The sequence below is a fragment of the Nicotiana tabacum genome, chromosome 22, assembly GCF_000715075.1.
Source record: "Nicotiana tabacum cultivar K326 chromosome 22, ASM71507v2, whole genome shotgun sequence".
Lineage (NCBI taxonomy): Eukaryota > Viridiplantae > Streptophyta > Magnoliopsida > Solanales > Solanaceae > Nicotiana > Nicotiana tabacum.
The window spans coordinates 155,069,100-155,092,934 of NC_134101.1; the positions used below are offsets into that span (position 1 = coordinate 155,069,100).

The 23,835-nt window shown below is 38.9% G+C and overlaps 1 protein-coding gene and 1 long non-coding RNA gene across 6 annotated transcripts in view; one reads left to right on the forward strand and one right to left on the reverse strand.

Moving 5' to 3' along the window:
* The first annotated feature begins 596 nt into the window (after positions 1-596).
* On the forward strand, positions 597-5,284 carry LOC142176759 (uncharacterized). 4 transcript variants are annotated; one of them, XR_012705544.1, is made up of 7 exons: positions 597-680; positions 804-876; positions 1,999-2,845; positions 2,934-3,077; positions 3,381-3,654; positions 3,742-3,823; positions 5,060-5,283. It is a non-coding gene; the product is annotated as an uncharacterized LOC142176759 (long non-coding RNA). The 4 variants fall into 4 exon arrangements; XR_012705543.1 differs by having other exon boundaries at positions 2,934-3,654; positions 5,060-5,284; XR_012705545.1 differs by having other exon boundaries at positions 2,090-2,845; positions 2,934-3,654; positions 5,060-5,284.
* Positions 3,816-23,835, reverse strand: part of LOC107817592 (uncharacterized) — a 31,094-nt gene continuing 11,074 nt past the window's right edge. Inside the window, exon 6 of one of the 2 annotated variants that reach the window (XR_001655231.2) lies at positions 3,816-4,726. The gene's annotated coding sequence lies outside the window, so the exon portion shown is untranslated. Of the gene's footprint in view, positions 4,727-21,821; positions 23,540-23,835 lie in introns of those variants that run through there. The other variant, XR_012705530.1, reaches the window with a different exon arrangement.

A 23,835-nucleotide genomic window follows, 5' to 3' on the forward strand; every position in this document is an offset into this window, starting at 1 on the left:
TTTGAAATTTAAAAACCGATCAAATTTGGTTTGGTTTTGGTTTTAATAAAAAAAATCGAACCAAACCGAATATAGGAGTAGCTATTTTAAATTCATTATTACACCTATATATATGTATACTTTTATACAAAGTTTCAAAAAATTTATAGTAAATGTTAATCGTTTGCACTTTTAGTACAGTTCTTTACCTTTACATTCTAGTTTGATTGGTAGTTTTCTTTTGTTAAGTGTAAGAATCTATTCATGTTAAAAATAATATATTTTTAATTGGATTCTTAAATTATTCATCACTATTTGATTCAACTATAATCAATATATCTTGGTAAATAATAGATTTCTCAAAGGGCAATTAATTTGATAGTGTTACGTTGAAAATGTGGTCGCCGAAATATGTGTTTGATAGGGTATGTCTTATATTTAAGAAAAAACCGACAAATAACCGAAAAAATTGAAAAACCGACATAAACCGAATCGAGAAAAAACTGACTTAATAGGTTTGGTTTGGTTCTAATATTTGAAAAACCGACTTACTTGGTTTGGTTTCTTTTTAGGGAAAAACCGATCCAAACCAAACCATGAACACCCCTACCATTAATCTAAAGGGAAACTGAAACAACCTAGATGGTTAACAATATTGCTGCCACGGTCTCCGCCTTGCTACGGTCTCCGGCAATTCCCAGGTACCTAGCAGGCTACTTGCAATTGATTTACAATTGAGTTTGGGTTGATGTTGCTCGATAATGCTCAATCTTCGATGTCAATCTTCTCCCTCTCATCCGTCTCCAATTTCTCTTTTCCTGTAGGTTTCAAGATTGTTGCAGAAATCATCTTCTCCTTCACATTCTTGTCTTTATCGGCAAAAAATTTGCTTACTAGGTACCAATTTGTGATTTTTGATATCCAACATTGGCGTTTTGAAATTTATGAAAGTATAGCCTTTTCTTTGTTTGCTAAGTCGTTTATGATATCTGGCTGCTGTTAGATTGATAGTCGATTGATTGAATTGATTCCTCCTTTGTTTCTCTATTGTTTTTGAATTGGTTCCTCTGTATGTTTTCTAAGGCAACTATTATTTTTGTGATTGTTCAGAAATTTTTAAGTGTCGTTAATGCATATTGATGTTTTAGTTGAATATCACTAGTTGAGATATGAATTCAACTATGTTCAAACTTTTTGCCCGAGCATGATATATATACTGTTTTGTATTCTGTTATTAGTTGATGGTTTAGTGCGTCATTAGGCTTATTACTACTAGTTTTTACCTTATTACAAAGACGAGTTTTAGCGGCTAAAAGGTTCGCAAAATATTTTACCTTATTAATGCATTGATAAAATAATCTGACTGGCGGCCATCGTTTTAAACTTTCCTTGCTCCTGCTTTGCATACTACTTGCTGATATGGTTAGACTTGGTTTAAAAACTCTTTAAGTTAGTGATAAAAATTCTTTGGCATTTCTTAATAAAAAAATTAATTTGGCATTTTTAACTAAATAAGCTACATGCAACTACACTTTTCTTAGGAAATGATCTTTAAAAAATAACAGAAACACGTCAATTACTAGAGGGAATGGAAAAAATGGAAATAAAAATTTTAAAGGGAAAAAGAAGAAAAAGTTGAAGAGGAAAGACCAAAGGTTGCATTTTCCCTAATAATTGTTGCATTCAATTCGTCTCATGAAGAACCATTTTACTTTTCCCACTTTCTCTGTATATCACTTCTAATCTTCATTGCAACTAAAACCTGATAGAGAATGGAAGTTGCTGAGACACCAAAAGCTTCTCTCTTTTGTCTCTCTTTGAGTTTAGGTGTTGTAAACTCTCTTAATATCAACTTTATGTATGTTGTAGCTCTAGATTTATTAATGTATGTAGGAACGTTCTTTGAGTGGGGAGACTAATCATGTTTTCCTCTCATTTTTTCACTACTTTGGTCAGTTTTTCTTAATTCTTATTGAGTTTTGATTACATGCATTTTTTGATACTATTACCTACATGCAGACTTCAACTGTTGGTTTCTGGTCTTTGAAGCTTACTACTGCATTACTGACCTTGTCTTCTAATACTGAAGTACAATTTCCACCTAATTTAGCATTTAGAGCACCATCAACCTTGGCCTCACGGGACACCACCTTTTTCTCCTGGGATTGTTTACTTATATCACAATCAATTGCCTTCTCAGATAGACTGTGAGGTGAAGAAGCAGCCTTTTCCATCTCACTTGACTTCTCAGTGATCTCCAACTTCACTCTAGCCGGTTGTGAACCAATGCAGGGAGAGTTGAACTGTTTGTTGTATCCTCCTGTCATTGTCTCTTCAGGGGGAAAAAAAAGAGGCCTTTCTATCTCTAGAGAACTCCGTAGCAGCACCCTTGGATGGATGCAGTTTATTCTCTGACCATGAAGCACTAGCACTAACAACCAGTTTCTCTCTATCACCATGGTCATCATTTCTACGGTCACCAGTGGAGATATCAGCCAGAGGTGACTTTGACTTAACATCATCACCTGTGCAATCATCTTCAGCAGCAAGGGTATTTCTTTACAGAGAAACAGAAGGTGAAACCATGTCAGACTTGGACATTTCTTCGGCAGCCACACCGGCAAGGAGATTCATTCCAATAGCATCACCCAATAATATAGGCATATTTGCTTCAGAATATTTTACACAGCTCTCAATCAAAGCATTCATGGAGCTAAAAGAAGCTTCGTGCAGTTTTCCAGACTTCAGTTTAATCCCTGATGTACAAGCAGCTCTAGCTTCTGCTGATTTCTTGCTCTCATCGACAATCTTGCTTCGCTCTTCCTCTGGACCTGTAGCTAGTGATCCATCACCGTCTTCAGAACCGGTTAGCACATCTTTGAAATCATTGCTTTGCCAGGATTTAGCTTTCGCACTTTCTTTTAATGTTCGGTCAAATTGATCATTCTTTTCAGAAAGCACAGGAGGAGAAGCTCGGCTGCTCATGTTCATAGGGTCCTCATAGGATCCTGCATGGCACTCTGTGCAGGACTACTGGGAAGTCAACTGATGAAAATTTCTTTTGCTCATTACTTTGATAATTTATGGGCAAGATAAAGGTTTGATTTAATAATTGATACTTTAGTTTCTTGTTATGCCTTCCTTTTACGATCAAAACTTGACATTTGGTACTAGACTGATTTAGTCTATAGTGTGTTATGTTTTGGATTGGGGCCAACTTCTTTTAGGAGGCCTACGTATTATGCATTATTTTCATAGTTTGCAGCTTCTCAAGAAGGCTATGCATTATTTTCACTATTTTCTGTATGAAAATCTTTGTAATTGATGTATTTCTTTGTGCTTACTATGTATTTCTTTCTTGTCATTCGGAAATGACAAAAATGGGTTTGTTCGTGATTTAGGACTTGGTCCAACTCCTCTGTTCTATGGGGTAGTAGATCTTACTTAGAAAATATTGTTGTGGAGGATTCGTCTAATGAGGATTCGTCTAATGAGGTTGTACAAAGGTTAGAACAAGAGATAACCGAGTTAAAGGATAAGCACAATGAAGAAATGAATCTGATGGAACAAAATCAAGAAGATGCAATCAGATTTACTCCAAACCAGACAATTCATGCGCAAATATGCTTCTAATGAATCAACGCCTCAAATATCAATGGCACCTCAAGTGAATAGGTAACTCGATTTCATAAGTTTTAGACATTCTTAATGAAATTTTAATCATATAAAAGTATTATTATCTAATGTGTTAATATTTATCAGGCCCCCGACGCCAACGGCCATGAACGAGTACCACAAATATCAAGGATACCTAGTGTTGCTGAAAATACTTCACTTTCTTACGGTACTACTCATCTTTATCCTTTAGCACGCTACTGTTTGAGTTTTCGTACTGTAGATCATTAAGAAATCTTCTTTTATGATCTTAGTATATCTTCGCCCGAACATTTTCTTCTTCCTTTAAAGATTTCATCTATTTATTTGTCTAATATTATTACATATCTTTCAAACTTCTTACATCTCTTTCCTTCAGAAGATTCCTGCAGCTCAATCATATAACTTTGGTAATTCAGTATAAATAGAACATGACTAAAGTTTCTTGCTGCTTACATAAGGTGCATTCCATTCTGGTTGAACAGTGGTATCTAATAAAAATGCAGTTGATTTTTTTTTATGTGCTAACAATAAGCAATACATAGTTTTTCATCACTTACTCCCTGATGTTATCTTTTGTATAAAGAATACAGTGTAGTGCTGTTGAATAACTTAAAGCAGTGACTGGTTTCCCTGTGGTGGCATTGAGCTGTGTAGATAGCTGAAGGGATCTCCAAAAGGGTTTGCAGACCCCATATAAATAATTTGTTGAGGATATTGACCTTGATATTGATTATTAGATATCATCATCATATTTTACTGTAGGAATTGCTGCAGTTGCATCACTTGCTGTTGTTGCATCAGCTGTTGTTATTGTTGCTTTTGCTGGGACATTATTTCCATTTGTACGTTCGTTGGAGGTGCTCTGTTGTTTGACATGGCAAAGGGGTCATGTTGATTGAATGGATTCTGTGCAAGGATTTCATACCCGTATGCACTATAGCCAGCATTTTGCAGCTGTATTTGTCTCATAGCTACATCATCTTCATTTAAGTTGTCATGTAATAACTTGTCGAATCCTCCAGCCAATTTTTAACTAGTGTGACTTGGCTCGTATTGTTGCTCGATGGAGTAACAAGAGCCAGTTCCCATCCTGTTTGATAGTTTGAGCAGGTTTTGAGACCAAAAATTTCACTAAAAATTGAACTGTTATTCTACAGTGAATTTTTTTTTGGCTTGGGGCAGTGTTTTGTTAGCACAAAAATTGAGGTTTACAGAAGAACTTCAGCTTCTTCTGAAGTGAAATCCCGCCAAGTCTTGCATAAAATTTATATATTTTTGCTGTCTACATTGGTGTGATCATCTCTGTCTTGCATTCCTCTTATATTTAGTGATGACTACTAGAAGAAGAAGATTTGCTTGCTTATGCGTACATCTACAGTGCTCATATATTTCATCTATTGACATAGTTATTTTACAATTTCAGGTCATACAATCTGATGATCGATAATTTAGCGAGTCGAAGATTTCAATATGACGAAGAGTTGCAAAAACTATTTGAAGACTATTATTCATTAGGATTAGTCATATAATGATATTAGCTATTTACTTCAAACAATAAAAGTTTATTTTTTAAGTTACTATGGTATTAATATTTTGGATTAGTACTTCCTTTTGTTTGTTAAGATTTAATGAGATACATTATATTTTTATGTATTAATTTTAATATGTTTTATTATTTGGAAATTTTTTTGAACGAATGTAGTAGCTATTATTAATGATGGTTAAACTATTGCCGTTATAGCTGGTGACTTTTAGCGCCAATTTAACAGGATATATCGGTTATAAAAACAGATGATAAAAGGTTAAATTATGATGTTTCTACAGGGAAAATTGTAACCATTATAATTGCTGCTAAAGATAACTTTTTAGCGGCAATTTAATTGAACTTACTAGCAATTAAAATGGATGCTAAAAGGGCATACTAATACGTTTTCAAAAGGGATATTATAGCCATTCTAATTGCCACAAAACAATTACCGCTAAAAGTATGGACTTTTAGCGACAAGTTTTTTTTGAATTTAGCGACTATAAAAATGGGCATTAAAAGAGCATTGGTAGTCGTTTCAGCTTGGATTTAGCCGTTATCATAATTGTCGCAAACAATTGCCGGTAAAGCAAATGATATTTAGCGGCAATAAGTCATACCATTTACCAGCTTTTGTGATAAATGTCGCTAAAGGCTTTACCGACCCCGGCTTCAGCGGCTAAATATCAATAGCCGGTAAATGATATAGCGGCTATTGTTATTGCCGCTAATGCCCTTTTTTATTGCCGCTAAAGCCTTTTTTTGTTGTAGTGTAAGTCTAAATTCGACCTTGCTCGAATATACAAGTCAAAACTGACTTCGTCCAAGTTGGCAAGTCTGAATTCGACCTCATTCGAATATACAAATCAAGGTTGATTCCGCCCAAGTTGGCAAATCAGAAGTCAACCTCGCCCGAACTTATAGATCCAAATTGACTTCATTCGAACTCACACAACGAGATCTACCCTCATTCGAATCCCCAATTGAAAAATCAGAGACTCATCATGGAGAAATCGAAGATCTTCCCGAGAAAGAAAAAACAAAAAAAACGGGAGAGAAGGAGAAAGAAAGTCAAAAGATACACAAACAAAGGTGAAGCAACTATTTTATTCAAATGTACGTGCGCAACCGTCGCGCCTTAAAAAGGCCAAAAATGGCCCTAAAGAAAAAGATGAAAATAAACAACAAAAGAACAAAAAAAAAACTAAGTACAAAAGCTGCAACAATGTTTCACTCGGCGTTGATAACTAGGGGTTTTAATGCATTTTATACTCCTTGCTTATGCTTTGATTAGAAATTCATACAAAATAGTCCCAAAAGGCTCACAAGTGTGCTTGATTGCAGGTTTGATCAACAAAGTGACAAAATGTCAAAGATCGGCTCAAAAAGGAGTGAAACTTGCACAAGTCCCAAGACAAGACAAAGCTCAGGCAAAACAGGCTAGTGCGGCCGCACACCATTATGTGCGGTCCGCACTAGGGGATTCAGAGAGATTGACATTCAGGCACAAAGGCAATGCGGCCGCAGTACGTTTTGTGCGGTCCGCACTTGAATTAGTGCGGTCCGCAGACCCAAGAATCAGAGAGATGCCAGTTTTGAAGTTTCAAGCCAATGCGGTCCGCAGTCCATTCTGTGCGGACCGCACAGAAGCCTCCGCGGCCGCAGTCCGTTCTGAGTGATCTGCATTGCCTGTTCAGAGAATTGGATTTTGAAGTCAAGAGCTCTAGTGCGGCCGCACTCTATTTTGTGCGGTTCGCACTAACCCCGCAAGGGCATTTTTGTCCAGAATTTTCAGCTTAGTATAAATAGCTTCTTTTCCCATTTTTAGGGTAGCAGATAGTTTTGTAACGTAGCTACACTCGTGGGTTCGACTTTCTTAGCCATTTTGGGCAATTTCATCTACTTTTCATCATTGAATCTTGTTATTTACCTTAGTGATCAATTAATATGAGTTGTTCTTCATCTATTTCTTGCTTTTCTTCTTTAATTATGAGTAGCTAGACCCATAAGCTAGGGTTGTGGCTCAACCCTAGTGTGGGTAATTGATGGATTTTGTATTTTAGGGCTAAATTGACTATGGGTGTTTGATATTTGGGCCTATTTCATGGTTAATTTCTGAATAAGTGGTTACAAACACTAGTTTGTGTTTAGTTGACTTGGGTTCTTCTTGAGAAAGAGAGCTTAGGTCTCCGAAATTGGTCCAACAAGGAATTGGGGCGTACCCAAGAGATTGATAGCCCCAATTAAAGGGTTAAACCTCGAGAGAGTAATACCCGACTTGAACCCTAGTTGCCTGTGCAAATTTGCATACCCAACTGGTCTTAAGAAAGTCAATTTGGGAAAAATCACTCGAACCACCGAGATTCAATTATGTCAATGGTGTCTTAGATTCAATTACCCGTCAATTAACCACCTAGGTGAAAATCATTACCCTAGTGCCTTTTAAACCATTTGAACAACCCTTTTTAGTTTAACTCTTAGCTTAATCTAGTTCCATTTGCCATTTGTAGTTGATAATAGTAGAAGTAAAACGAAAACCCCAAAAATGATTAGAAGTGTAATTTGGAACACATATGCAATCCTAAACTAGATAGATACTCGATTCCAAATTCTAGCTCTCTGTGGAAATCGATCCCGACCCAAAATCTGGTAAAAGTTGCTCTGACCCTCTCTCGCTACTCAATAGTAGTGCGGAGTAGGCCGTGATCAGGCGTCATCTCCACCGCCGTTCTCCCCAGCATCATCATCATCAGAAAGAAGTTCATCCTCAATCTCAACGCCCTCACCAACCTCCGGTGTCGCAGGGTCGTAACCGCAGGCAATACGAGCCTCGCGTGCCTTCGCCCAAGCATCTTCAAAGGCAGCCTCAGGAACACTTCCTCGCCTCCCACAAACCCTTGCATATATCTCGTTGGGCCTCGGCATGGACCCATAGCTCATACAAGCAGCGGGGGACAGTGGTAGAGGCAGACTCAACCTGAGCCAACAGTCTCCCAAGATCGAAGCTTCCCAGTTAAATTCGCCAATATGCTCATCGAGCCGCGCCTCCTTCAGCGTGCCCGTCGCCCTCTCAGATTCCTGCTCAGACTTGAGGACGCAGATAGTGTCTTCTAACGTCGCCTCCCTCGCCAAAGCCGACACTTGAGGACCCTAGGCTCTATCCAACTCGGCCACTTTCTTTTCTAGCTCGGTCACCTTCTCCGTCCATTTTGTACTCAGAGCGTCGACTCTAGTAGCATTTTGCTCGAGTTCAACTCTTAAAGACAGCACCTTCGCCTGAAGGTCCACGCACTCCGCGGAAACCTGCCCACCTCGAGCTCCTTGCCTTTGGCGTGAAGTAGCTCTTCAAGCTTGTTGTATCTGCGGATCAACTGCATCAGTTTCTCATCTCTTTTCTCCAACTCCTCCCTAGCGGACTGGGTACCAACACCCGCTCTAAGCTGCTCGTGCATCTCACGACACCTGTTACGATACCGCTGTTATTTCTCGGCCATTTTTAGAAAAATCTCAGCCCGCATCTCGGAACTACGAGCACTCTCGATCTCCAATATGTAAGTCTAATAAAAACAAAGAGGAGAGAAAGAGTTAGTGTAAAGACAAAGGTCACAAAACAAAGAAAACAAAAGGGAACCCACCCTTAAGGCCATCACAGCCACACCGCGTGACAACCCAGAATCGCTGACCTCCCGAAGAGATCCGCTTTCAGTGTGGAAATAGAAGATCGAACTGTGGCACCAAATCCACCGTGTCCTACAACAGGTTGAAATTCGACGAAATTTCAAGTATGCGGGAAGGGCCTTCTGTCCTGACCTTAGTCCTGATAAAGCCCTCCTCGAACATCCTCATGTCCTTACGGGCAATGTCAGAGTTGGATTCATTATCCTCAACCATGACGCCCTTTCCCCCTCTCATTGGTCGAAGAAGGGGAGCGGTTCTGCTGAGATGTCGATGGGCGGCCCAAAATAGTAACGACGACCTTGAAACTCCTTCCCTCTGCCATAATAGCCTCTTGAACGCTCGCAACAGGTGTCGCCTCCGTGTCCAGGCTGGCACCACCGCCGATATCGAGTATCGTCAAAACAAGGTCGCCCCTCGAGGGTGTTTCGGCTAAAGAGGCCCCTTCCAACACTACCCTTCGCTTCTTCGATGGGGCTTCCTCTCCACTACCGATGCGAGAAAATTCGCCCGTTGAGCGAAATGCGGGGACTGGAGTCTCCGGTTAAGGAGCAACCTCCAAGCGTACGGTTTCGGCCACGGGCGCGGTCCGATGAGCAGCCAGACTCTCTACGCCATCGCCCGCAGTAGCTTTTGGTGCGGGCCGGGCGAAGGGAGTCGGTTGACGGAATACGAGCACAGGAGCCCTCGTCCTTCTCTCTCCTATCTGACCTGTCAATAAGAAGGGATTTGATCATATAACGACAAGGTTAAAGAAACTACGGAGCGGAGAGCAAAGCAAGACCACAACGAGCCAACTCATCGGTAAGAGGCTTGCGCCCAAACTTCTCATGGAAAGGCAATCATTCATGAATTCCCATCGTGTAGGGGAGAATTGCGCTCACCCACTCGCAGATATCGGCAACTAGCGGGGGAGGCATTCTCTCAGCTAGAAAAACAAAAACAAATCCTCAGCAAATTCGTTAAAGGGAGACGGCCGACGACTGTCTTAAGAAAAATTGCATAAAATAAACAGAAAGGAAAACTCACGAGCGAAATTCCACGTCTCAAGAAACCCTGATGGGTTCGACACGACGTGCTCTGTTAGGACATAGAAGAAGCTCTCCCAAAAGTGGCGATTGGCCTTATCGTCCATCTTCACCACCAAACTCTTGGTTCCTCGATAACGCATATGAATCATTGTACCCCGAAGAAAATGAGGGGCGAAGAGATGGAGCATGTACCCTAGAGAAATTCCTCGGTCGGCCAGCTCCGCATACTTGATGAGCATGAGGAAAAGCTTGTACGCATACGGAGAGAGTTGAGCCGCACACTCCTCATAGAAGAGGTAGAAATCCAACACCAAGGAAGGAAGGGGAAGCGTGTACTCGATGACAAAGGGATACGCGTAACATGCGCAGTAGCCCAGGCGGTGTAAATGCACTATGTTCCAATCCACCGATACCATATTAATGTGATTAGGGATCCCCCATTTGGCTTTGTACGCCGTGAACGCCTGAGCATCCATCGTGGAAGGAACGGGCTTCAGTTCATCTCCGGCGGCGTTAAAATCGGTCCTCGCCTTCCCCGGGCGAGGAACCACCTCATCTACCATCGGAAACCCCTCGTCTTCCACTACCTCTTCGAGCAGCGATATGTCATTTTCCGGCACCAGAGCACCTACAGCTTTATCAGAGCGGGAGCGAATCCTAGCAAAAGCAGAAATATGAGAGATTAAAGAAGGTGTTGAAGATTTGTGAGGTTCTTTCTTAAGCAATTGAAAAATGTAACATTCAAATGAGAGGCTCCCCCCCCTATTTATAGGGATATAAATGCCCTGAGCGGGAAAACCAAGAGCCGCCAGTTAGAAAATGGAAAGGGCACGGGAAAACGACACTACCTAGAAAACGTCCGCCATAATAACGCACGTGGAATATTAATGACATCCTGAACTGACGTGACAGCCCAATTTTGAACTGACATAACGGTTCGATGCTATTCTCAAAGTGTCACGTTGCTACCTCGCCATGAGGTTCTCGCCCCTCGCATAAAGCATTCAAATTTCTCCCAATTCTGGAATCAACAGAGTCCGCCATCGAGATCGCCAAGAGGCGACCCCAATGGGCGGAGGGACTAAATGTATGGGTCAAACTCTGACCACGCATTGATTAGCGCTAAAAGGAATGGTAAGGGATCAACTAAGTCGTGGTCGTACCCACAAGGCCCAATAACAACGAGTATCTCGGCCACTGCCGAGATCGAGCCGTCAAAAGCTTGTACGGCAAAGTAAATGTCATGATACTCAAGAGAGGCGACGTGAAGTACAATCAAAGGATGAAGGCATTCTCGTTAAGGACCGTTGGACAAAAGGGAATGTTGATAATATATATATATAATATATATATATAAAGGGAATGCTAAGACAAGAAATGGGGGGCCTTCCTCTCCGAGAGAGAAGAGATGAAGAAAACCGAGAAAAGGCTTAGATAGTGTACAAATTAATCATGATTATTGAATCAACAAAGATAGATCTCGTTACTGTCGATGGCATTCCATATTTTCCGTCTTTATCACTACATCACGGGATAATACGTCAAGAATGTAAGCCTATCATCCATATTCGATATCTTATATGATCCCAGAAAGTTTATAAGTTTGATTATATCTTATTTGCTTATTCAATGTACTTAAATCTAGAGTTAATTATCATTGGCTAAGATTTATCGTCTATTTTCTTCATTAATTAGTTTAGCAAAAAGCTTAATACTTTTTGGTCAAACAGTATCAGAGCCATTGCTGCCTTTTTTAGGTGAGTTATCTCCCTCGCAACACTAGGGTTCCTTTTTTATCAAAGAGGTCGAGTTTTCTCTCTTGTTGGTTGTCCGCAACACAAACTCCTTCTGATTTCCTTCTGATTGGGCTGAAATATAGAGACATTCAAGGAGACGGTTTTTGGAGGAATCTTGTCTTCGGATGAAATTCAACTTCTCCGTCGCCTCCTAGCCAAACTTGACTCCGCTAATATTGCCACATCCAATCATGTGCAATCAAGTATTGCCTTTGCTGATAACTTTAATTCTTGGATTATCGATTATGGTGCAAATAGACACATGATAGGCTCTTCTAAAGGCATTCAAAACCATTCTCCGTATCCCAAAGGAGATCATATTAAAATAGCCAATGATTCTTTAACACATATCTTTGGAACAGGTTCTGTCATTTGTAATAATATTAAACTATTATTTGTGCTCCATGTCCCTGAGCTGCCTATCAATCTATTATCTATTAGTGCCATCACCAAAGCTCTAAACCGTAAAATCAAGTTCTTTCCCGATCATTGTATTTTTCAGGATCTTCAAACAGGGAAAAGGATTGGCAGTGATAGATTGCGTGATGACTTGTATATATTATATGGGATTCAAAACTCTAGTCAAGCCTTTTTTGGGGAAAGCAAGGATGTCAACCAAGAAATAATACAACGGCATAGACGGTTAGGACACTCATCATTCTTTGTTTTGAAGAAGGTATATCCCGATTTGTTAACAAGGACTCGATTTGAATCTTTGTTCTGTGATGCGTGTGAATATGCCAAGCATACTAGAAACTCTTACCCTGTGAGCGATAATAGAAGCCCAACTCCGTTTATGACTATTCATTCTGATGTATGGGCTCCTACCCAAACTGTTTCTTTGTCTGGTAGTCGATGGTTTGTTACTTTCATTGATTGTTGCACTAGGATGACTTGGGTATATATGTTAAAAGCCAAAAGTGAAGTTTTCTCTTGTTTTCAGAATGATGATTTGTACTCAGTTTGATGCCAAAATAAAAATCTTGAGAACTGGCAATAGTGCACAAAATGGGGTCGCTGAAAGAAAAAATAGGCATCTGTTAGAAGTAGCAAGATCTTTTATGTTCACCATGCATCTACCAAAACCTTACTGGGGGATGTTATTCTAGCGGTTGCCTATCTTATCAACAGAATGCCACTTAAATCCCTCAATTTTCAAAGTACTCTGGAAACTTTAAAGGGTAAGAATGAATATATTGTTCCTCTAAAGGTGTTTGGGTGTGTTTGCTTTGTCCACACTAGAAATTCTGGGAAACTTGATCCTAGAGCTATAAAATGTGTTTTCATTGGGTATTCCCCGACACAAAAAGGTTACAAATGTTATCATCCTCCCTCTAGGAAATCTTGTGTTAGCATGGATGTTACCTTTCCAGAATCTGAGCCCTATTTCAGTATTACCTCATCACCTCTTCAGGGGGGGAGAGTAGTAAGGAGGAAGAGGTGATTCTACCTAGTTCCATTACTGGACCTCTTGATGACATTGTCACATGGGAAAGTGAAATTGGAGAAAGAATTCAGGGAGAGACTACTGGGCGTTTGGATAGGCCTGATTTGAAAACTTACTCAAGGAAAATATAGAGCAGAAGAAACCATCATGCAATCTACCGAAACTGAACCTTCTTCTACTGGTGAGTTATCTACATTTCCTAACGAGTTAGATGAACCTATTGCTCTCAGAAAAGGAGTCAGATCTTGCACTACCAAACACCCTTTATTTAATTTTGTCTTCTTCCTATAGAGCATTTGCCTTATCTATTTCTTCTATGTCTATTCCCTAGAATTGGAGGGAAGCTTTTGCAGATCCTAAATGGAAACAAGCTATGATTGAATAAATGAAGTCCTTATCAAAAATGAGACATGGGAACTTGTCACTTCACCACCAGACAAGAAGTTGGTTGGCTGCAAATGTTTCTTTACTGTGAAACATAAAGCTGATGGCTCAATTGAAAGATTCAAAGCAAGATTGGTGGCTAAGGGATTCACTCAGACTTATGGAGTGGATTATCAAGAGACATTTGCCCATGTTGCTAAGATGAACACTGTTAGAATTCTTTTATCTTGTGCAGCTAATCTTGATTGGGATTTGCAACAGTTTGATATGAAGAATGCATTTCTTCGTGGAGACTTAGAAGAAGAGGTGTATATGGAGATTCTTCTTGGATTTGATACAGCACAGAGTCAAGGAAAGGTATGCATATTGAGAAAAGCCTTATACGGAGTGAAGCAATACCCTAGAGTTTGGTTTGAACGATTCAGCAAAGCAATGATCTCCTTTGGTTATCAACAAAGCAATGTTGATCACACCCTCTTCATAAGACATCAAACGGGTAAACTCACTCTTCTCATAGTTTATGTTGATAACATAGTAATGACGGGAGATGACAAAGAGGAGATGTCTCGATTGAAGAAGTTGTTGGCACATGAATTTAAGATCAAAGATCTAGGAAAATTGCAGTATTTCTTGGGAATTGAGGTTGCTAGATCCAAAAGAGAAATCTTTATTTCTAAAAGGAAGTATATTCTGGATCTTTTGAAAGAAACTGGTATGACAGGTTGCAAACCCGCATAATCGCCCATTGAAAGCAATCACAAGTTACAAAGCGGAGTTGGAGAATCAGTTGATAAGGAGAGATATCAGAGGCTGGTTGGAAGACTCATTTATCTCTCTCACACTAGACCAGACATAGCCTATTCAGTTAGCCTGGTGAGTCAGTTCATGCATGATCCCCGAGATCCTCATATGCAAGTTGTCTTTCACATTTTGTGGTATCTAAAGTCTGCTCCAAGGAAAGGTCTACTTTTCTCCAAACATGATCACCTCCAAATAGAAGCCTTTACAGACACAGATCGGGCTGGATCTCTAGATGACAGAAGATCAACATCTGGTTACTGTACGCTCATAGGAGGAAACTTGGTTACTTGGAGAAGCAAGAAGCAAAGTGTAGTTGCTAGATCAAGTGCGGAGGCAGAATATAGAGCTATGGCCCAGGGTGTTTGTGAACTGCTTTGGCTACAAAAGCTATTACAAGAATTGAGATTGTATAAAAAAGGAAAACTTTCCTTGTACTGTGACAACAAAGCTGCCATCAGTATAGCTCATAATCTAGTCCAGCATGACCGAACAAAGCATGTGGAAATTGATCGACACTTCATCAAAGAAAAAGTTACAACTCGTGTCTTGAGTTCGTTTCATGTGCCATTGGAAAATAGCTAGATAATATGTTTACCAAAGGTCCCAGCAAGCAAACTTTCCATACTTTGAGCTGCAAGTTGGGTATGTGCGACATTTTTGCACCAACTTGAAGGGGAGTGTTGATTAGCATGATTCAAGGAGACTTTATTTAGGAGTGTTGATTAGCATGATTTCAAGAGATTTGATTATATTTAGGAGATCTGATTTTATTTTGATTTGATATGATAGTTGGATTGATTGTATAGATTTATTTTATTTCCTTAATTAGCATTAGGAGTTTTATATAAATCGCATTGCTCATGGGATGCATACATACACATAAATACAAGAAGCCTTTTCTTCTTCTCAAAATCTACAGAATCAATTTGAGGAGAGAATGTAGAGATGAGACGGAAGAAACTATGTTAGCTCTATTTAGAATGAGTACATGTACAAGCTTATATAGTCGATGTCCTCTTCTCTATCACGTGCTTCTCACGTGACTTTTAACTAACTTCATCAACCAACTATTAATAGCTAATTGACAACTCATTAACACTAACTGCTTCTAACAACTAGCTAACAGTTACGTGATGCTCTTCTAGCTGAATTCTTCTGCTTCTGCTCATATATATTCCAATACTCCCGGTGAAAGACATCGAGCACATCCAACTTGGAAAGAAGAAGGTGATGTTGGCTTACATCTAAGCCTTTGGTTAGCAGGTATGCAATCTGAGATTGAGTAACTAGATAAGTAGTCTGAATCATCCCCTCTTTTACTTTCTCACGAACAAAGTGATAGTCGATATCAATATGTTTTGTTCTCTCATGGAATGTGGGATTTGCAGCAATTTGGATAGCTGCTTTACTATCACAAAGAAGTGGAACTGGTCTGGGAACAAATACTCCAAGGTCCTGTAACAGACCAAGCAGCCACACAACTTCTGCTACAAATGCTGCCATGCTTCGATATTCAGCTTCTGCCGAGATTCTACTGATAGTATGTTGTTTCTTCGACTTCTAGAAGATTAAAGAGTCACCCAAATAGATGGCATAACCTGAGTGCCTAATGTTAGGGCATGCAGCCCAATCTGCATCACAGAATGTAGTCAACTGAGTTGTGGAGTTCTCAAACATGAATATCCCTAAGCCTAGGCGTCTTTTAATGTATCTAATCACTCTTAATGTTGCATCCCAATGTGATCTCTTTGGTTGCTGCATCAATTGGCTAAGGACTTGAACTGTGAACAAGATGTCTGGCCTTGTGATTATTAGATAAATCAACTTTCCCACTAACTTTTGATAGTTGCTGATGTCCTCCAGTAAAGGATCATCTGTGCATCCTGTCAGCTTGTCATATTCTGTAGTAGTCAACTTAGTGTTGGCCTCAAGAGGTGTGGACATTGTCTTTGCACCACTTAATCCCACATCTGACACCAATTCTAGAACATACTTCCTTTGATTAAGAAGTATCCCTTTCTGTGACCTGAGCACTTCAATTCCCAGGAAGTACTTGAGCTCACCTAAATCCTTTACTTTGAAATTATTGTGCAGAGTTTGTTTTTCCTCATCAATTAAATCCTTGCCACTACCAGTGATAAGTATATCATCCACACATATTACGATGATCACAATGCAGCCTTCTCGTTGCTAAGTGAATAGTGAATGATCATGTGGACTTTGACAGTATCCAGCTTCCAATAGAACAGTGGTATGCTTGATGTTCCATTGCCTTGAAGCTTGCTTGAGTCCATACAGGGATTTTAGCAGTTTACAGACCTTATACTCCCCCTATCTATGGAATCCCTGTGGTAGATCCATATAAACCTCTTCATATAAGTCTCCTTGAAAGAAAGTAATTTTTTTATACAAGAACCAATTCTTTGAAGCTGCTATACTGATTAATGCCTTAACAGTAACCATTTTTGCAATTGGGGAAAAAGTCTCATGGTAATCTAGTCCTTCCAATTGTATATATCCCTTGGCCATGAATCTAGCTTTATACTTGTCTATCTCTCCATTGGCCTTGTGTTTTTATTTTGTACACCCACTTGGAGCTTATGGCTTTCTTCCCAACTGGTAGTGTCACGAGCTCCCAAAGTCTTGTTGACTTCCAATGCATACATCTTTTGTTGCATTGCTTGGATCCAATCAATTAGGATCTGTAGAAGCTTCCTTGAAGGATTCAGGCTCAATTGGTACAAAAAAAGAACTCAAGTAAGCCTGGTAGCTTAGACTGAGATGAGAATATGTGACATATTGTGAGATAAGATATGTGCAATGTGCTCTTGGCTTGATAGTAGTGACATAGTCACTGAGCCATATTAGTGGTCTGGCCACTCTACTTGGTCTGGTACTGGTGGACTCTTGTATATGAGTGTCTTGGTTTGCTTTTACTTCTTGTTCATGTTGTTGAATGGCGTTGTGATCAGGTTGAGAGAGTGCACTTTGATCAGATGAATTAGCTGGAAGATTATCATCTGATTGTAATTGATCTGCCTGGTCTCCTGTGTCTAGTGTTGCATTATAAGGCTCATGTGAAGCAGGAGTTGAGTTATTTCTGTCCAGTTTTGGACTTGGAGGTATAGCAGGTGTGCCATCTATATGTGTTAAGTCTTGTGCAACAAGTGTCTTAATAGTAGGAGTTTCTACATATGTTGAGTCTATCTTTCCATATACTGGTTTTCTGAATAAAAAAATGTCTCGTGCTTCCTCCTGTCCTGCAGTTCTGAAAGAAAATATAGACTCCCTAAACTGCACATCCCTACTGACAAACATTTGGTGATCATCCAGGTCATAAAGCTCGTATCCCTTTTGTGTTTCAACATATCCCACAAACATTGTCTTCCTTGCTCTAGCTGCAAATTTATCACCTTTAGGCAGTCTACTTGAATAGCGGAGACAGCCAAATACTCTAAGGTGATCCAATTTTGTTGTTCTTCCGTACAATAATTCAAATGGTGTTTTGCCTTACAACACTGTAGATGGTAGTTTGTTGATCAAATAGACAGTTGTTCTGAAACAGTCTTCCCAAAAACTTGGCTTGAATTGAACTTTGAAAACTCAATGCTCTAGCCACCTTTAATATATGTATGTGTACGAGCAGCTACTTTGATTTATAATACGATTACAAGCTAACAATTCATTGCATTTGGCGTTAAAAAACTTTGTGTCGGTGTCAGGTCTCAAGATCTTAACATTCCTGCCAAACTGATTTTTTATTAATGCAAGAAAGTTTTTCAACACCACAAACACTTCACACTTAGATTGAATCAAACAAATCTATGTAAATCTACTATTATCATCTACAATGGTAACAAAGTAGTACTTCTTATCATATGTAGCTTTCATATATGGTCCCGGACATTAAGATGTATCAATTGAAAAGGATTGTTAGTTCTACTACTACTATTAGGAAACTTCAGTCTGCTTTGTTTTGCTAGAGGGCATATCTCACAACACTCTTGAATGTTGGTTTCAACTTTATTCTTAAGACTTGCAACATTTGCATAGCTCCAATTGAAGGGCGTCCTAGTCTTAAGTGCCATAGCTTTCCACTGTTTTCCTTTCCTCCTTATAAACAGCTGCTCCTACTGCAGGTTTCATTACCTCCTGTAGTACGTACAATCATTCCCTCTCCTTACCAATCCCCAGAACTTTCCCATTGACGAGTCCCTAAAACACACAGAAATCATGGAAAAACAAAGCTACACAGGAAAGCTGCTTGGTTATTTTTGATACTGAGAGAAAGTTGGACTTGAAATCCGGAACATGTAAAACATTTTCAAGTTCATATTTTCCTAGGATCACTACATTCCCTACATTTGTAATTTTTGCTCTACCACCAGTTGGTATTTGCACCTTGCTGTTTATTTTGATCTCTCAGTGATCTAAAAGCAGTCAATAATTCTCCATATGATGTAATATGATGTGATGCCCCCGAGTCAATTATCCATTAAGAAGTAAAGGTGTTGGATAACTGTAAGATCATATATGCCATATTACCTGTTATGCTGCCCACACATTCACTTGAGGCTGGCTTGTCTAAAATGCTCAAAATCTGTTTGTACTACTGCTCTGTAAAGAAATGACCATGTCCTTGCCCCACAGACATATTTCCTCAATCTCCTGCCATTGTAAAGTTAGCAAAGGTCATAAATCCACCTATCTGTGCACTCTTCTTCTTACTTTTGAAATCCTGTGGATATCCAACTATCTTGCAACAACTTTCTTTCAATTGTCTCTTATATCCAAAATGCTCACAAACCATCCCATGCTTCTTAGGCTTAAAACCTTGGTATGCCTTCTCTGCTAGCATTGTCAAAGGGTCTCTATTCACATCGACTGCACCTCGACTGCACCCAGACATCTCTGACTTTCCTCTTGAGTCATAGTAGCATAGGCTTCATTAACAGACACCACAGGCCTCCTTGCCAACAAATTGCTTCTTATGTTACTATAAGTCTCATTAAGTCCCATATAAATTGCAGTAAACGCTGTGATCTTTAGTGTACAAATTAGGGCAAAGATTCTTCAAAGTCACACGAAGGCAAAGGAGCCAAAACATCTAGTTCATACCAAAACACCTTCATCTTAGAATAATAAGTAGTAATTGAATCAGTACCTTGTCTCAAAGTTGCAATCTCAGTCCAGAGATGATAAATCTTCATCAGATTCAATCTATCATATCTCTCTTGGAAATCACTCCAGACTTTCTTAGTGTTGGATGCATAGACGATGTTTGGCATCAATTCACTCGAAATTGTGCTGCCTATCCACGATAAAACAAACGCGTTTCATTTCTCCCACTACTCAGCTAGTTCTCCCATGTACATGCTTTTGATGAATGTTTCATCCACAAATCCAAGCTTGCTTTTGCCTCTGAGTGCCAATTTCATCGTTCTACTCCATAGTGCATAATTATTAAGACATGTGAGTTTTAGAGGAATTAAAACCAGTCCAAGTGCATCTCCAGCTTGAAGATATAATGGATGATTATGATCTAATGATGTGACTTCATTCCCTGCCATGGATGTGAAAAATTGAGCAAGCTTTACGCTCTTCAGTAGCTGCTGGAATCTCGCCGGAAAATCAGTCGCCCTTGGAGACTTGCTCTAATACCATGTCAAATTGACTACTGTAATTAGGGATTTGAATCAATTTGAGGAGAGAATGTAGAGATGAGACGGAAGAAACTATGTTAGCTCTATTTAGAATGAGTACATGTACAAGCTTATATAGTCGATGTCCTCTTCTCTATCACGTGTTTCTCACGTGACTTTTAACTAACTTCATCAACAACTATTAACAGCTCATTAACACTAATTGCTTCTAACAACTAGCTAACAATTATGCGATGCACTTTTAGCTGCATTCCTCTGCTTCTCTCATATACATTCCAATAATATTACAGAGATCCATTGGTAGAATGACATGAAAAAGAACATTGTCGAGTTTGTAGCTTACTACGCCAATTGTCAGCAAGTAAATAGAACATCAGAAGCAGGTGGGCTAGCGCAAAATATAGAGATCCTCATGTGGAAATGGGAGAGGATTAATATGGATTTCATCACAGAGTTGCCTCGTTCATATCGTAAGTTTTATTCTATTTGGGTGATCGTTGATTCATAGCTGAATTTTATTGACATTCCAGGGTTTCCTTCTTTTTTCTCGATATGAATTGAATAATTCTTATCCTTCTCCCTTTTCGTATTTTGTAACATTCTAACATGGTGTATTTTCGAGCACAAAAGAGCAATACTAGAGTAATGTATCAAATATATTAAGCGAGCCAACAATTCAAGAGTTTTAATGTTCTCGTGCTATATTCAATATGTTGAGACTCGATAATGTCAATAGCTTAACTTTTTGGATAATTTTTCTGAAAAAATGAATAGGTAGGGAAACAAGAAATAAAAACAACAAATTAAAATAAAAAGATGAGAAAAAGGTATAGTTTCACCTACAAAAATTATTAAGAAAAAAGATCAACTATATGTGAAACTCAATAATACCACAATGATAAAAAAATAAATTAGAGAAAACTAAAGTTATTTGATTAATTATAAGATTGATTAAAACTTGAAATCTCATATATTTTGATTTGATGACTATTTTAATAATTGAAAATTTGAAAAATTAAGTTTGTAATAGCCGCGCGAAGCGTGGAAAAATTTGCTAATTTACCCTATTTATGTGCCATCTTGAGGCGTTTGTAGTTTTCAAGAATGATTATTACACTGGGTAAAACGGACAAAATATTGTTTTGAATTTTAAAATAATAAATTTGTGACAACTATTTTTAGAAATCACGAACAAATAATGTAAGAAGCAAGGAGTATAAAAGCAGTACTTTAAGTCTTTAATACATCTCACTATATTCTTATTTCATTTTGGCTAATGAATGTGTCTCATAAAATTCATCTTCCATTTGTTTAATTAATTGTTGTTTCCTCGTTTGCAAACTAATCGCATAAAAAAGGCAAGTTCAAAGAAAATAACTAAAAAGTCTTCCATCCGTCTCAAATTATTTAGCAACGATTTGGCCATGTGTTCATACATCGCGAAATAATATATTCAAAAATTTGAATTCTCTCGTCCTTTACTAATACATTCCCACCTTGCTGGTCAGGTTCACCTTGTTTCTCATCCATTGAAATTAGCACCATTCATATAAGTGCTTTTGTCTCGATTCAACTTTAAATTTACTTTTTTACCCTTAATGAAATAATTTGTGGCCACGCAAATTTTTAGGGCTTGTTTTAGACCACAAATTTTAAAAATCTCCTTCACTTCTTAAACTTCGTACTTACGTTAAATCCAAGTCACCTCCTTCGAATCCATAGGGACACCCTTTGATTCGTAGAGTGTATAAAATATCTTTGGTGCTTGTTACACTCAATTCTTAACCCCCTTGAGGATTGGAGAGTATAATTACACTCAATTCCACTACTAACATGGTAATTATCTGGCCAACAAACATGTCAAACAGTATAATTACATACAATTTCAATTCAGTTCAATTACATCCAATTTCAATTCCGACAGGCTCACAAATTTATGTGCAACTTGTATTTAGACACAAAATAAATTAAATACTACTAGTACTTTCCATATGGTTGGTCGGAGGCCCTCTATTAAGCTCCCTGAATCAGAAATTCTTGCTAAACCAATTCACAAATCTTCAAAAATTATGATGGGCTTTTGTCAATGCCGCTTTGTAATGGGTACGTGCCATTTCTGCTCGTTCTCTTTCTCGTGTTCTATTCCTCTGTGTTCTTGCTTCTTGGTTCTTCCACAAGCTTATGATTTCAAAGGGGTCCAAGTATTGCTTTTTCTTGGTTGGTTTAGGTTAATTTCGGAACATAAGTGTCTTTGGATGTTGGGTCATCTTGTTCTTTTGTTCCAAGTCATTTTGGTTCTGGGATTTGGCGATTTTGCTAGTTGTGCGTTGTAGGTTTACACTAGGTATGTTATGGTGTTGTAGTGTGTTATGTTTCTCTTCTTTATCTCTTGTATGTGTTTTGTGAGATGTTTACAATTTTTTAGGAGTTTGTTGCAATTCATGGTTTATGGTAGGGTTATTCAAACACCGAATCGTAATCGTTAACTAAACCGAAAAAACGGCTTATTGGCTTACTGGTATCGGTTTATCGGGATAACGGTTGGTGAACAGATTAAGATTTTATAATTAACGGCTTAACGGTTTGGGGCGGATTACTCAATTTCCTTATCAGATAAATCGTAAACCCGTTAAAAAAATTTATATTTATACTTTTACCCCTATATATATAAAGTAATTTTTGAAACACTAAGGTACTCTTGGAAACTTCAAAGTACTCTTTTGTGGAATTCCCAACTATTGTTTACCCTTTCTTTTGCAGTGAAAACATGTTATGTTTACGGTATACTGAAAAACATGTACTCAAATGTTGTATGTTAAGAAGTTACGTGCATCTCTTTCTTTATTCGAGTTTAGAATTCTCCTCACGCTTTTCCCATCACGATTTTCTCTTCGAGAACACTCGCCTCGTCGATTCTTCCCCTCGTTCTTTTTATCTTGGACATTGAGATGTTCATGCAAAGCATAGCCTTTATTTATATTCTTTCTATTTTTGAATTACCAATGAAGAATCTTTCTAAAAAAATCTCTCTGGCAAAACGCAATTCGTCGAGTTCAATTCAAGGTGCACCTTGCTTTTTTTCAGGTAGCTTTTTCTTACGCCTATTTAGCTAGTGGGCATTGGTCAAAGCCGAAATTCGTCGAAGGGATAAAACAGCGGCTCGAATACCTTTATGATATAGGCTGTGTTAAGCATGCTCTTTGTCAGAAAACAAACTCTTTTTCCATGACAACAATCGCGACTATAAAGGGCGGGGCGAGGTTTGGAGTTACGCTTGCTTTCCTCAGTCAGACTTACGGGATGAGGAAGGGATATTGAAATTGCGGAGCTTTCCTAACATGGCCGAAGCAAATGCTTAGATGAGAAGAAGTCAGAGCAAAAGTCAAAACAAGAACAGAATCGCCTTTGTTCTAAAGGCCTAGCGAGTTCCTTTTTTTTTTCAAAGGCGGTCCTTTTCTTTCCTCGGACCGATGACTCGCTTGTTCAGTACTGCTAACTATTATAGGAGGATGTCGCCCCCTCGGGACTACCAGTAGCTTCGGTTGTTGAATCTCGTGCAAGTTAGGTTGTGGTTGTATTGGCTGCAAGCGGAACGTAGGCGCTTTAGGTGTGTGTTGACCATGCACTCTCGCTTCGTGTAATGTCGTATGTATGATAGAGGTAGTGTGGTGATTGACCTCAATGCTAATGGTGATCCCCAAGGTTCAACGAATGAATGAAGCTATGATCGTACCCGGATAGAGATGATGGTCTTCCTCTGATGTCTCCAAGCCGGCCATAATAGAATAGATAGGCGAAGCAGTCAATAGCAGTCTGTTCTCGCCTATCGATAGATAGCAGGTTGCTTCCAAGCTCAAACCATTTGAAACAGAATTGC